The sequence below is a fragment of the Echinops telfairi genome, unplaced genomic scaffold (genome assembly GCF_000313985.2).
Source record: "Echinops telfairi isolate 266 unplaced genomic scaffold, ASM31398v2 ScPeMD7_1713;HRSCAF=2227, whole genome shotgun sequence".
NCBI classification, from domain to species: domain Eukaryota; kingdom Metazoa; phylum Chordata; class Mammalia; order Afrosoricida; family Tenrecidae; genus Echinops; species Echinops telfairi.
In genome coordinates, this window is record NW_022105611.1 from 16,344,675 (window position 1) to 16,358,637 (window position 13,963).

A 13,963-nucleotide genomic window follows, 5' to 3' on the forward strand; every position below is an offset into this window, starting at 1 on the left:
GGGCCGTCTGGTCACCTTGTTACAACAGAACAAAACGCGGCCTGCTCTTTGTTGGCGATGCCTGCTGTGTTTGCGCCCACGGTGTATCCACTGTGTCAGTCTGTCTCATGGAGGGCTTGGATCTTTTCTCGCGGACCGTCTCCTTTGCCGTCTACTCTACCGTCGTCCAAGCACAATTCCCTTCTCCAGGGCCTGCTCCCCCCTGGCAGCACATCCTAGCGTGTGAAACAAGGACCCCTCTTGTGAGCTCGTAAGGAGTAGTCTGGCTGTGCGTCTCCCAACACACATTTCGACGTTTCCTGGCAGTTCGTGGCATGATGAGTAGTCTTCACCAATCTCACAATGCAAAAGCGTTCATTCTTTTTGGGTCTTCCTTATCAATTGCCCAGCTTCCACCTGCATACGGTGTGACTGACAATGCCATGGCGTGAATCAGGCGCCCCTTAGCCCTGGAAAGCTTTACTTTCTAACACTGCAAAGAGGTCTTTTGCCCAAAGCAAGGAGTCATTTGATTTCCTGACTGCTGCTTCCGTGGGTGTTGCTTGCGGATCCCTACAAAACGAAATCCTGGGCAATTTTATTTTACTTTTAAACAGTTTTATTGTCATAGTATGCACATATCATATAATTCAGTAGTTCAATCACTTCAAGAAGAGTTGTACAATCATCACCACAGTCAATTTTAAAGATTTCCGTCAGTCTTATATTCATTGTTTTTTCCATGGTAACTTTACTATGTCTCCATTTATCATAATGCTGCTTCCTGGTTCAATGGTGAGAATTTTTCTCTTCTTTTTCTGGACAAGGGCAGCAAGAGCTACCTGACATATTTTAATTTGATCATTCTTTCTTTTCTTTTTTTCCTTTCTCCAACAGTTTTATTGGCATATAATTCACATATCATACGAGCAACAGTTAATCACATTAAGAAGGGTTGTCACCACAATCAGTTTTCGAACATTTTCTTCAATCTCGTGCTCATCATTATTAGCTCCCCATTTCCCCCAACCTTCCTTATCACACCCTCTAGAACAATTCAACGTTATTGTCTCTATAGATTTACCAATCCTGGATTTCATATGTTGAAAAAACATGACAAACAAACAACAAAATAACTAATAAGAATAACAAAGCAAAACAGATTTAAAAACTTAAATCAAAAAGAAAACAGAAAATATTAAAAACTAGGACAAATTCAAATGGATCATAAGGGAGATCAAATGATCGGGTGCTAAATTTTAACCTATGTGCACCTGCAACACTCCGCTTTTCAATGCACTCAGCTGTTAGCATCCCTGGTTCATGGTCAGCGGGGATTCCCCTGGGCCTTGAGCCACATGTATTTTACCCTTCACTATTAAACATTTCTTTAACTGGAACAATTTCTGTTTTCTTTCTGTGGAGGTGTAACTCATACTTTTACCTTAAATTCTCTCCCCATGAGAGCAATGAAATATGAAGGAATAAGATTTGCTCAGTGAGGTCGTAATAGCTAAGATTTCCTCCCCTCATCTACTCTGCTCTTAAGAATTAATTTTCACCTTCATGGAGAAGCCATGAATTCCATTAAGAATAAGTAGAATCCTGTTATGAAATCTTTCGTCAAAGACCCAGTGACAATAGCCAGGCACCCTCCAGTTCTTCTGATCGCGAAGCAAAGGAAGCTGTTTCATGACCGCAGCGAGCCTCCCCTATTTCTGAGGCTCCTTTCTCCGTTGCTCCAGGTGAACAGGGACTAATGATCAATGGCCGCACAAACAGCAAGGGTTATTAGGGTAGCACAAGACGACCTTCAAGTTCGTAAGACCCTAGGCACTCTGCAACAAATTAGGAGGTGAAACAGAAGCACTAAACGTGTTATTAGCTCAATGTACACGATGTCCTTTGAACTCATGACCCTAGCCTCAAAACCAAGGACTCAAACCCCAGGAGGTGGTTATGCGTAAGCAGCCCCAGTAGCTAACCGTAAACAAATAATATATATTTACAAATACATATATATGATTGTAAATATATCCCACGTTTTTCAATTCAACTTTCTTCGGTGTATAAGTTAACTGACAAAAAGTACAACAATCAGCTGGTGCAGTGAGCTACTTGGTGTGGCTCTCCTGGTCAGGGTCTTTGTAACTTCCCCCAAAGGACTACCACGCAGATGGTGTATTTCCTTTTTTCCTGATGGGTCTGGGTAAGAGTAGGTGGGAGCAGATGCGGATAGAAAGATTTGATTCTGTTGTGCGTGACGTTAATGGGGTTTATGATGATTGTAACCCCTGCAACGCTAACATGGGGACTAGTCAGGCTTGTCATCTTGCTGACTATAAAATAAGCCATCCCAGAAGCAGGAGGGAGGAGTTCACGACCCTCAAGAAATAAAGGCCAGGAGTGGAGAGTGTCCGTTGGACCCCCAAATCCAGGAAACAGGAAGCTAGGACCCCAAAAGAGTGGCAGAGGGGCAGCAGCAGCCAAGCCAGAGCAGGAGACCAGGTGTAAGACTTTCTGCCCCTTGGAGTGAGTCAAGTGGAGTGCCTTCGGGCCAGAGGCTTGCTGTCAGGGTGAGGTGTCTCCAGGGACTTAACCTGGGAGGCCAGGTTTGCTGATACAGGGAGCTAGGTAGAGCGCAGAGCCTCCGGGCTGAGGCCCAAGATGCAGTGGAGTGCGCTTCGGTCATTTATCCGCAGAGCTGAGGATTCCATAACGAAGCTCAAGCAGGTCAAGGCCAGTCGGCTAAGAGGCTGAGATCTAGAGAGAGGCCTGCCTACAGGCCTAGCAGAGGATGCCCTGATCAAAAGAATGGGGTCCCGTGTTTCCGATCCTAAACTGTAACTGTGGATTTCCTAATAATTTCTATCACTGTGAGTGTGTGGCTTCTGTTTGGCTGTCGTGATGAATTATGGAGCCCAGCTGAGAAGTAGAGCATGCTGGGTGGGGGTGAAGAGGGTAGGGGTTGGTATCAGAACTGGCAGAGGAGGAAAGAAGGTGGCATGTCTGACCTCTGCCTCATAAAAATGGCCCTTGGGCTGACGTGCTCCTCTTCCGTCCTGTGAAGTCAGAGGAGGTCAATCGCTGCCCCTCAACCACCTTCGGACACAACTCAACCCTCACGGTATGCAGGCTTTTTCCTCATCCTTAACCCCCCTCTTACCTCTTCCTCCCGGACCCACTAAGACACGTTGGTCCCTATCCATCTTGCCTTTCGTATAAGTGAGTTCATACAGTATTTGCTCTCTTCTGATTGGCTCGTGCCCCTCAGCAGAACATCTTCAAGTTCCAGCCATGTTGTAACATGTTTCAAGACTATTTTCCTACGATTGAATGTATGTATCACGCTTGCTTATCCACTCATCTGTTCATGGACATCTTTAAGCTGTGTTCCTCTGTTGGCGACCGTGAACACAGCTGCGCCAGTCTCTGTCTTAGTCTCTCCTCTCGGGTCTTTGGGGTTATCCGGAGAGATGGAATGGCTGGGCTAGATGGTAGGTCTGTTCTTCGTTCCTTGAGGAACCTCCACATTTTCCCACAATGGCTGCCCCACCCTGCATTCCCATCAGCGGATCAGGGTTCCCCTTTCCCTACATCCCAGCCAGTATTCGTTATTTCCTCGTCTGCTTTCAATTTTGCTGTCCTCATCCCCATCCTCACCCAAACTAAACCCACGGATTCCCACGCCGAGTGATCCCGTAGGGTTCCCAGGCTGTAAATAGTTATGGGAGCAGACCCCTTCATCTTCCTCCTGCAGAGCAGTGGTGGGTTTGAATTGCTGACCTTGTGGTTGACGGCTCCACTGTAACCCAGGGCGCGCTGGTCATCCTAGTCAGAGTGCAGCAGCGTCCCATTGTGTGGTTTTGATTCGCATCTCTGCTGGCTGAGGATGTCAAGCATCTTCTCGTGTCTGCTGTCACTTGAAGCTCCTCTTGCGTGAAACGCCAGTTCACATCCTCTTTACGATCAGGGACTATTTGCCTTCTGGTGAAGGTATCGAAGTTTTACCTCGGTTGATTATTAGATTTTTGTTAGTTGTGTGGTTTCCAAAGATGTTTCCCCAGTTAGGAGCTTGTCTTTTCACGCTTGCGGTAAGGTCTTTTGGGGGGAACGAAAGTCTTACTATTTATGAGGACTCAATTATTTGTCTTTGGCTGTTTGTGTTTTCATAATATTAGTAAACCCATTATTGAAAGGTAGGGTGTGGGGGCGATGGATTCTTGCATGCAGCTCTTCTATCCAGACAGCTTTTCCCTGCAGGGGTCTGGAGAGAAGGTGGGAGAAGACAATGACAGGATTCACCTGTGAATGATGGTGAACAGGACTCCCGTGGCAGCCTGCTGTGTATACAGGGAGCCCTCTGCGAAGCAGGAGGAGGGAGCTCTTTACCAGCAGGAGCCAGGAGCGGAGTCCATTCTCTGCTCAAGTGACCTTCAAGTGACCTGCTCAAGGTTCGTCCCTGCTCAAGTGACCTTCCTGGATCAGAAGACAGCTATGCCCTCAGAGGGCCAGCAGCAGAACAGGGAACAGAGTGCCGAACTTCCCAACCCACGGGTGCTTTTGTGGAAGGACGTGGGCTTGCGGAGTGAGGTGCCTCTGGGCACTTATTGGGAGGTGGGATTTGCTGACCCACAAAAGTGGAGCTGGGTGCTTTCAGGCTGAGGCTTGCTGGAGTAGGGTCTCTTTCAGGGTGAGGCTTGCTGGAGTTGGGTGTCTCTGAGCACTTAATTCAGGGAGCTGTGTTTGCTGATCCACAGAACTTGAGCTGAATGGTTTAGGGCTGAGGCTTAAAGTGGAGTGGTATGCCCCTTTGGGCATATATTTGCAGACCTGAAACTTTGGAACATGTCTTGGTAAACAGCTACTCTGAGCATTGCTCACTAGCATTACATTATCATAAAACCTTTCATCGTGAATTTAGTCTGTGAGTTTGCACAGTCATTTCCATGGATATTAGAACCTAGAGAGAAATGATAGAACTTTAAGTCTGCACATAGGGCTATTACAGGTTCTCCTTGTTTGTGCTACTAAGAAGGGTATGGCTTTAGTTTGCATATTTAGGTCCTTAATCCATTTAGATTTCTTTTTTGATGTGTATCCATACGGCGTGAGTCATGAATCCCATTTCATTTTAGTGCATGTAGAAGTCCAATTTTCCCAGCACCACTTGTTGAAGAGATACTTCTTTCCTTATCAAATGGACTTAGCACCTGTGCTAAAAGATCAGCTGAGCAGAGATGTGCAGGTTTATTTCTGGACTTTCAATTCTATTTCATGGATCTATGTGTATTGTTATATGCGTACCAGGCTGCTTAGATTACCGTAGCTTTGTGAGTGCGGTAGAGTCCATTCTGAGTTGGTGCCCTTAGTGCACAACAGAATGAAGCCCTATGCGGCCCTCGGCCATCCTCACAATTGTTCGGTGTTTGAGCCCGTTGTTGTGTGGCTGTGTTGATCCATTTTGAGCATAGCGTGCTTTAAAATCGGGACATGTGAGCCCTACTTCTTCTTCTGTTTCCACATTGCCTTAGCTATTTGGGGCCTCTTGCATTCCACACACAGTTGTAGGCTGGTTTTTCTATTTCTGTAAAGAAGGCTGGTGGACTTTTGATCAGTCTTGTGTTGAACTCTAGAGATCACTGCACATCTTGACAATAGTAAGTCTTCCGGCGCATGGACTTGGGACATCTTTTCATTCATTCAGGTCCTTCTTTCATCTCGTTGCGCAGCGTTTCCTAGTTTTCACGCCTGCGTCCTTCATGCCCCTGGTCAGGTTTCTCCCGAGGCACTGTATTCTCTTAGCTGCCATTGTCTATGGCACTGTTCCTCTCATTTCCCTTTCAGATTTCTCATGGCTACTCTACAAAACCCAACTGACTCTTGTTGGTTGACCTTTCCCCTTTTCTCATTTTAAAGATGACATCAAATCTACATCCCAGGATGATTTCTGCATCTGAAAATCTGTAATTTCATTACCTCTGTCAGATTTCTTTTTGTCATGGAAGGTCATGAATTCTTAAGTTCAAGGGATTCAGATACGCACATTTTGGGAGCACGGTTATCCTGCCTACCATAGAGGCCACTGATTCTGATTAGAATCAGTGCACTGAGTATGTGATTTGGGGGTTCAGTTGCTTGACCTTTCTGTGTCTAGTCCCTCATCAATAAAATGGAGGCAACAGTAGGATCTTCTTCAGGGAGTTGTTAGAAGTTTGTAAAGAGTGAGCTGGTGTTTGTAAAGTACGTAGGACGATAGCTGGCACACAGTAAGCACTAAACTAAAATCACTCCCTCTCCCTACCACGGAGTGGGTGCTGCCTCATAGTGACCCTGTAGGACAGGGTAGCCCTGCCCCCGTGGGATTCCAAGGATCTGTAATTCTGTACAGGAGTAAAACAGCCCTGTTTTTTCCTACGGAGTTGCTGGGATTTTTGAACTGCTGACCTTGCAGTTAGCAGCCTAATACATAGACACCACAACACCAGGCCTTTACTAAGTATACTAGCTGTCATCCAGTTTTCTGACCGTGACCTTTTGGAAGCACAATTGCTGGCCTTTCTTCCCAGGTGCCTCTGTTTGAACCATCAACCAAGCACTCAGTAACAGAGCACTTCACGGTTTGCATCACTCAGGCATTTATTCAATGCATTTTAGCAGCATATTGATTCCTACTATGTATGAGGCCCTGTGGCTACAGATAGTGCAGGGCAGTGGGTTTCCTTTGTATGTGGCCTTTCTGGCCATGGTCTCATAATTCCCACAAAATGAAATGCTTGGACTATGCAAATAAGATGTGCAAAATTCCTGTAGGGATTAGACAGTGGCTATGTAAGCAAGGTACTGTGGCCTACCAAGGCAATGGATCAGTTTTTCCATCCCACTAAACTTAAAAGAAACACTCTCATGGAGACTGAAGAAATCTCACTACCATCCAGAAGAAAAGCCGGGAGCAGAGTGCATTCTTTGGACCCGTGACCTCTGTCGTGAGAACCTCCTAGACCTAAGAGATAGAGACGTAACACTGAAGAAGGCAAGAGACTTTGAGAGACAGCAGCGGCGTGGTACAGGACTGCCGAGGCACAGGACAGGCAGAGGTCTGCAGCTCCCCAACCCACAAAGCAGTTCTGAGTGCCTTTGGGCCAGAGGCTTCCTTCAGGAGAGGGGTGCCTCGGGCTAAGAGCTAAGGAGCTGTACCATTTGCTCGAGCAGGCCAGAGGGGAGTCCCCAGTGGGGTCAGCTGCAAAGGCCCACCAAGACCTGCCTGTAGGCACGGCTGTAGAAGGAGCTGTTTTGTTTAGAAACGGTCCTGAGTGAAGATATAGCCTGAGCCACATCCCATTAATTCCCAGAGGATCCTGATCGTGAATTATAACCTATTTCTTCCCTAATACACCCGGAATCATGAGGACGCTCTGAGTGTCCATTCTAACAAGCTATCAAGCCCAGCAGAGAAGTAGAGAGTGCTGTGGAGGGACGGCTGTGGTCAGCCTTGGTGGACAGGTTGGAGAGTTGGACGCCGTAGGAATTGGCTTTGGGCTGGGCTTCATTCTCTTCTTTTTCTATAGACTACGTCTGAGGCAACTGCATCACAGATGGAAATAGGACTGTTCTCAAGGAGGCCAGGATCTGAAACGGTAACAGTTACGCCCGCCGGAGTGCATTCCATGCTATAAAAGGCATGGAGGCGCTGTATGTTGTTCTGTCCTGTTGAGTCAATGCTGACTCATTGTGATCTGATATTGTTAGGTACCTTCCAGTAGGTCTGGACACACAACAGCATCTCACCTGGTTCTGTGTCATCCTTACAATTGTTATGTCTGTGCCCATTGTTGCGGCCATAGTCTCAATCCATCTGGTCGAGGGTCTTCCTCTTTTTCATTGACCCCTGCTTTACCAAGCATGATGACCTTTTCCAAGAATTGGTCTCTCCTGATAAAATGTCCCAAGTATGTGAAAGAGTTTCATCATCCTCACTTCTAAGGAATATTCTGGCTGTACTTCTTCTGAGACATGGTCCTTTCAGTAGTCTTCATCTGTACCATAATTCAAATGCAATTCTTCTTTGATCTCCTTTCCAGTGTCCAATTTCCACATGCTTATGCGGTGATTGAAAATACTACGGCTTGGGTCATGTGCACTTTAGTTCTCAAAATAACAGCCTTGCTTTTCAACACTTTAGAGAAATCCTGGGCAACTGATTTACCAAATGCAATGTGTTCTTTGATCTGTTAACTGCTGCTTCTAAGAGTATCGACTGTGGATCCAAGTAAGATGAAATTCTTGACAACATCAATATTTTTCCATTTATCATGATGTTACCTATTGGTCCAGTTGTGAGGCTTTTGGTCTTCTTTACATTAAAATGGAATCCATGCCAAAGGATACAATCCTTGATCTTCATCAGCAAGTGCTTCAAGTCCTCCTCACCTTTACCAGTCAAGGTTTCAGCAAGCCCATCACAGATTATTAATAAGCCTCCCTCCCTGTCTGGCGTCACATTCTTCTTCATATAATCCAGCTTCTCTGATTATTTGCTCAGCATACAGATTGAATAAGTATGGTAAAAAGATACAACCCGGATGCACACCTTTCCTGATTTTAAATCATGTAGCATTCCCTTGTTCTGTTCACACAATTGCCTCTTGACCCATGTACAAGTTCTGCATGATCACAGTGAAGCATTGTGGAATTCCCATTTTCTCAAGGTTATCCATAGTTTGTTATGAGCCACATAGTCAAATGACTTTGAATACAGCCAATGAAACACAAGGAGGCATCTTTCTGCCATTCTCCGCTTTCAGCCAAGATTCATGTGACGTCAGCAATGAAATCCCTTGTGCCATGTCCTTTTTTGGACCCCGCATGAGTTTCTGACAGCTAATGTCCTGCTGCAACCATTGTTGGATGATCTTCAGCAAAATTTTACTTGCCTGTGAAATCAATGGTATTATTCTATAATTTCTGCATTGTTGGGTCACTTTTCTTTGGAATAGGTATAAATATGAATCTCTTCCAGTCATTTGGCCATGCATCTGTCTCCCAAATTTCACTGATCCTGTAGGACAGTACAACTGCCCGACAGAGTTTCTTCAGCTGTAATCTATTTTTTGGGGAGCAGATGGTCAGGTTTTTCCTTCAGCAGAACTGCTGGTAGGTTCCAACCACTGCCACCCTTTCAGTGAGCAAGGGCGTGCTTAGCCCTTTCACCACTGCGACTCTTACGGAAGGACTGGAAGATCATAGCATTTGAAGGCCGAGAGAAACTATTTAGGAATATTAGTCCAATGAGTTCATGAATATGGCATTCATATATATATATATCAAGGATCTTTGAGTAGTATTTCAATGTGACTCAAGCAAAATATATATGGTGACATGCAGCTGGAAAGGATGGTTGGAAGTAGTTATGTTGGGAGAAGCCAAGTACACATGTTTAGATTTAATCCAGAAAGCAAACCTTTTCCGTTTTTAAATCGGTGAAGGCATCATCAGATTTGTGGTTTAAAAAGACTGCTGTGGTGATTATTGCGAAGAAGCGGTTTGATTTAGAGACTGAAGGCCTCTCTGGTTGCCCAGTCACAGTGGTGGCGGGAAGAGAAGAACAAGGGCTTGGGGAATAGTTTAGAGACTCTACAGGATCTGGTGACCAACTTCAAATAGGTATTGAGAGAGAACCAGACGAATTGTGGGATGACAACAAGAACATCATAAGCGAAGAGAGTAAGAAGTTATTAAGGGTCAGGAAAGAGACAAGACCAAAGTAGTTCTTGGAAGAAATGATGAACGAATAGATCTGAACAGGAAAAAAAATCCAAAATAGCAAGTCAAGAAGACAAAGTAAAGTTTTATAATGAAATATGCCAAGACCTGGAATTCTAAAAACAAGAGGGCGGAGCACTGTGATAGTTATTAGGCTGTGTGTCCACTTGGCTGGGCAGCCGAGGCCTCCTCCATTGCGATTCCGCATGATCAGCTTCCACACGGGGTCTGCATTGAGTAGCCAAACAGCAAGAGAGCAACCCCTTATTCAAATCACAGCCTTGATGTTTCCTCAGGGGTGCAGCTCCTTCCTATCTAAATAGATAAGGCAGAGAGAGCTTCTTTGCTTCTTGCCGGTCTGGATCCTGCATCTGGTTCCTCGCTGTCCAGTTCTTGGGACTTAAGTCAACCGGAGCCATCGGAGCCCGCCATCTGCTCTGTCAGCCTTGGATTTATCCATTCTGTGTCCATCAGCCCGGTCTTCTTCCTTCCTGGTTCATCAGCCCAGCAGCTCCCCAAGTCAAGAAATAAGTCCGGTTTAACACTTGACCCACAGAGACTTGAACCGGACTGCATTTACCCATGCCTACATCTGTGTGAGCCACTTTCTGGAAATCAGTTGTTTATATGTGCATGCATATGTGTGTGCGGTATATTTGTGTGCCACTGGTTGTGCCTCTCTAGAGAACCCGGCTAAACACAAACATGCTTGCATTTCTCAAGCCGAAAGAACTGAAGGAAACATTCAAGCTTCAAGTCGTGCTATTGAAGGGTCTATGGGCAAAATGTTGACTGAGGCAGGAAGCATCAAAAGAAGATGGAAGTAACACAGATAATTGGTCACTGTCCACCATTTCATGAGGTATCATATGATCAAGAACCGATGGCGTCAGCCTCCCCGGGTCCCTGGCCTCCCATTCCACTTCCCACAGAAGAATCAGGCAGTAGCCTGACTGCGGCAGAAAAGGAGCAAACCGGTAGTTTCTCACTCAGCCAAGCATTTGCTTCAAAGCTAAAGGGTGTTCTGAAGGAGGAATGGAGCCGTCTCCAGGTAGTAAAGATGACCCCGGGTGGTATAGTGCAGAGATATTTATTTTACAACTGCATGATCACTAAGGAGAGGAATAGTCATGATTATTCAGGGGAAATAGGGGGAACTTCTGATAATTTTGGGGTTCATCCCTGACTTTCCCTTATTTGGTCATTTTGGAAGTGTCATGTGGTTTCTTAAGTAAATGTAAGCTGTCACGGTGCTAGTGGGTGTGATTTTTATTATAACAGGCAATATTTTTCACTAGGTCATTTCTTTCCCCACTGGGGATGCTCACGGTGGGAGCATGTTCCCTTTCACAGGGTCCCTGAGTTAGTAAGTTATATTGCAGTTTATCAGCAGAACTCTTTCTCAACTACTCCCTTATGCTTAGGATGTTTTCCAGTGGAATTTTCCAGCTTTCCAGGTCTTTCCCTAACAGTGGTATTCAAGGAAGATGTCCAAGCTGCACCGAAACCCCAAACAAAATTTGCTGCCATTGAGTCAATGCTGAATCACAGCGACCCCCTCCGGGTGTCCAAGAGAGTAACGGTTTACCAGATTAGAAAGCCCCCTCTTTCTCCCCAAGGAGCTGCTGGTGGTTTCAAACTGCCGACCACACGGATCACAGCGTGACATATAGCCACTGCTCCACCACGGCTCCTTCAGCTACACGGAAGGTACTGGCAAAAAACAAAGTTCCCAGAATTGACAGAATGCCAATGGAAATGTTTTGACAACTGATACAGCACTGGCAGCGCTCAATCTGGGTACCCGGTCCAAAGAATGGTAACCAAACAGAATATGAAAATCATCAAACAATATCCTCTATAGCACATGCTAGCAACATTTTGCTCAAGATAATTAAAAAAGTTATATAGCAGCACATTGATGGATAGTTGCCAGAAACTCCAGAGGGATTCAGATGAGGACATTGCTCATGTCAGATGGATCTTGTCTGAAAGCTTAGAATACCAGAAAGATGTTTACTTGTGTTTTACTGACTATGCAAGACATTTGACTGTGTGGATTATAACAAACTATGGATGACTTTGTGAAGAGTAGAAATTCCAGAACGCTTCACTGTGCTCATGTGGGATCTATAAACAGGTCAAGAGGCCGTAGTTCAAACAGAATAAGGGAATACTGTATGGTTTACAATGAGGAAAGGTTGTATCCTCTCCCCATAATTACTCAATCTGCATAGCGAGCAAGTAATTCGAGAAGCTGCAGTACATGAAGAAGGAGGCACCAGGCTTGGAGGAAGGCTTGTTAACAACCTGTGATAGACAGGTGACACAACCTTACTTGGTGAAATCAAGAGGACTTGAAGCTCTTACTAAAGACCAAAGATGGCCGTCTTCTGGATGGATTACAACTCAATGTAAAGAATACCAACATCCTCAAAAAACATGGTAAATGGAGAAAAGACTGAAGTTGTTAAGGGTTTAATTTTGCTTAGATTCACAATCAACTCTTATGGAAGCTGCAGTCTAGAAACACAATAGGCGCATCGAGACCTCCTCAAAGCATCAGCAAGCAGTGAGCCCACTCTGAGTACTAAAATGAGCCTGACCTCGGTCCTGGTGTTTTTAGTCACATCATGTGTATCGGAAAGCTGGGAGGTGAATAGGAAAACTGGGGGAACTGATGCATTTGAATCAGGCATCCTCAAACTACGGCCCTCAGGCCACATGCGGCCCACAGAGGACATTTATCTGGCTCGCCGGGTGTTTTTGCCCCGTTTGGTTTTTTACTTCAAAATAAGATATGTGCAGTGTGCATAGGAATTTGTTCATAGTTTTTTTGAAACTATAGTCTGGCCCTCCAACGGGTCTGAGGGATAGTGAATTGGCCCCCTGTTTAAAAAGTTTGAGGACCCCTGTTTTGAATGATGTTGTTGGCAATGAATAATGAAATGACCGCGGGCTGTCTGACGAACAAGCAAACCTGCCTTGGAAGACGGACGCCAGAATGCTTCTTAGAGGACAGGACGGCCAGCTTTTGTCCCCTGTTATTTGGACATGTAAAGAGAAGGACATCATGCCTGGTAACATAGGCCGTGAACAAACAGAAAGCCCTTCAGCAGATGGATTGGCACAGTGCCTGCAACAGAAATGTAACAATTGAGGGTGACGCAAGACTGGGCAGCACTCAGGTTTCTATGGGTTGGAATCACCTGGGTGGCAGGCACCTAAAGACAAACTGCGACAGGAAGAGCCAGGTCTGGCTTGGGAACTGCTCGAGATAAGGTTTACAAGAGAAGTAGCAAGTTTGGGGGAAGATGATAATAGCCAACACGCTAACAGGTTTAATATCCCTTAAATTGTCGTTGTGGTTATGGTTCCATTCAAGCTTAGACATATTAAGGTCCACGGAGCTTTGGTGGCATAATGGATTCTGCATTGGGCTGCCAATCATAAGTTCTGCAGTTTAAACCTACCAGCTGCTCACAGAGTAGAAGATGAGGTCTTTCCTCAATGAAGCTCTTTTAAATCCCCAAAGAGAGTGATTTAAGATGCACTTTTCATTAAGCCTGTCTCATGCACAAATTAGACAACCCACTCTGGTGCATATGTATGATGCTGCTAACCATAAGGTCAGTGGTTCGAACCCACCAGCTATTCCACCAGAGAAAGATAAGGTTGTCAAGATGGAAAGTCTCAGAATCCCTCTGGGGCATTTCTACTCTGTTATTGGGTCGCTATGACTTGGAATTCACTCTACAGTAGTAAGTCAGTTTTGCTATCCCCGAATAAGAGTATAGCCACAGCTATAATCTTAGGATTTACAACACACATTTTTGGGGAGACGATTCAATCCATATAGTCACTTCAGTGCGGGCATGTAGAGGATGGTGTCCGTGAGGCACTGGGGCATACAGAATCCACCATGGGCGAAAAACGGGAAAGGTAACCCATCATTTTCTATGTCAGATCGTGACCTTTCAGACTTCATTACCCTTTCCTGTCTTCCCCTCCACTTCTCAAAACAAACACACGGCCCCTGCCGATCACACGTGATCCGGCAGGGTTCCGATTCAGCTCCTCCGGCTGTGGGCACAGAACTTGCAGACCCTTGGCGCAGGCCTAGAAGCGCGTGCGGACAGTGATGTCATTCAGCGGTGGGGGTGATTCCCAGGCTCTGGCCTCCTGCGCCTCATGACGTCACCCCGGCCTTCCCGCGGCCCCC